The sequence below is a fragment of the Chinchilla lanigera genome, unplaced genomic scaffold (genome assembly GCF_000276665.1).
Source record: "Chinchilla lanigera isolate Chin_1 unplaced genomic scaffold, ChiLan1.0 scaffold00049, whole genome shotgun sequence".
Classification (NCBI taxonomy): domain Eukaryota; kingdom Metazoa; phylum Chordata; class Mammalia; order Rodentia; family Chinchillidae; genus Chinchilla; species Chinchilla lanigera.
Window position 1 is genome coordinate 15,809,131 of NW_004955450.1, and position 2,086 is coordinate 15,811,216.

Here is a 2,086-nt window from a genome sequence, read left to right on the forward strand (position 1 = left end):
CGCCAGCGCCGCGCTCTCGGGCCCTGCCCTCCCCCCGCCGTGCGGTGCCCACGCGCTTCCGCAGCCCGAGGGGCGCGTCGTTTGGGCTAGTAATAATAATAATAAAATAATAATGAATTTCGCTCGTGACTGAATTACCCGAGGCTTTGCGGTCGTATGAACTTGTCTTCACTTTGCGTGGAGATGGAGGAGAGCCTGCCCCTGAAAATGTGACTTTTTCTAATTGGCAATCATCCCTGTTAAGGACGCACAAGCCGGGTGTGGTGACGCACACCTGTAATCCCAGCACTCGGGAGGCTGAGGCAGGAGGATCGCCACGAGTTCGAGGTCAGCCTGAGCTATATAGTAAGACCCTGTCTCAAAAAGCAAGACAAATACGTATACAGAACCAAAAATCATGGAACGCACCTCTAAAATAATGGCCAATCGCCTTTTTTTTTTTCTTTTTCTTTTATTTTTTTGGAGACAGGATCTTATCATGTAGTCCAGTCTGGCCTCACAGTCGTGGTGATCGTCCTTCCTCAGCCTCCCGAGGGCTGAGATAACAGGCACTCACCACCACACCCAGCTGGCATTCATAATTTAACAGTTCGTAGTAGAAGTAGAACCAAATTTTCTTTTAAAAGAATGTAGTTGTTGGCCATCACATAGGCCAAGATGAACAGCGATGAAAATGTATGTAGTTTTTTGTTTTTGTTTTTTTAGATCTTTTTGAGACAGGGTCTCGCTATGCAGTTCAGGCTGGCGTTGAGCTCACTTTGTAGCCTAGGCTGGCCTCGAACTTGCAACGATCTTCCTGCCTCAGCCTCCGGAGTACTGGGATTACAGGTGTGTGCCACCATGCCCGGCTGTATGTAGTTATTTGAGTTCGTGAAATTACACTGGATGTGTGTGTGACTCCGTTATACAGGCAAATAAAAGGGCCCGGATCCAATTCCTAGCACCAAAGCATTAATTTTAGAAAGATATATATATTTTTAAAGGTGGTAGAAAAAAAAAATAAAGGTGGTAGAGGGGGCTGGGAATTTAGCTCAACGGCACAGCGCCTGCCTGGCAAGCGCAAGGTCATGAGTTCGATTCCTGGTACCGGAAAAAAAAAAAAAGAAAGCACTTAACTAAAGGTGGTAGAGTCTTGCATGGAGGGAGAAGATCAGAGGACAATGAACCGACAAATGTCTTATTTGACTTATATGTATCTTTAGCAGAACAATGAGGCGAGATAAAGCACGTTCAAACTAAAAGGTTACTATCTTTCGGGAGCAAGCTGTGACTTTCACTTAGACCAGACACAGTGGTGTCGTTCTACAACGTGGAGTTAACTGAATAACATAAATTCACAAACTGCGCGGTTACTGTGGATCTCACTTGGTTGGGGGACCGAGGCAGTCACAGTTCTTCCATTCCGTTGCAGCCTTAATTACAAATACCGATAACATGAGATCCATGCGTGACCCTTCACACAGTAATGTGTAAGGTACAGCAGGCTCAGGAAGGTTTCAGGGGCTGCCGAGAGAGGAAAGGCACACGGCTGATAAACAGCCAGAAGGCTCTGCCGGAGGGCGGATCAGGAGGCCACAGGCGTCCAGGCGGCAGAGGTGCGGAGCTGCCAGGTGAAGGGGCCAGGCTGCGCCCGGGCCTGGCCAGCGGGCCATGTCCGAGGCGCAGCTTTCATGTCCCAGCCGAGGAGGGCGAACGCCTCCGGAGCGCACGCGGAGAGGCGCTCTGCCTGCCGGCCTTCCGGGCAGGGTTCTGGCCGTCAGTGACCCGCGGGTGGCATCAGTGATCCCTTCCTCCTTCTGTAAAGCCCAGGGGCGGGGTTTAAATCGATACCCCCCTGTCACCCGCTGGTACGGGGGATCGAACCCGGCTTTCACACAGAGCTCCACTGCCAGCCCTTTTTGAGTTTTGATTTTGAGACGGAGTTTTACTAGGGGGCCCGAGTGGGCTTGAGCTTGTGACGCACCTGCCTCAGCCTCCCAGACTGCTGGTGTTAGGGGTGTGCGCCACCATGCGCAGCTGCACCTGTGTGCTTGATAAATACATGTGTTGTTTACTGGACATTAAACTCAAGGTCCTTGGCACTTTT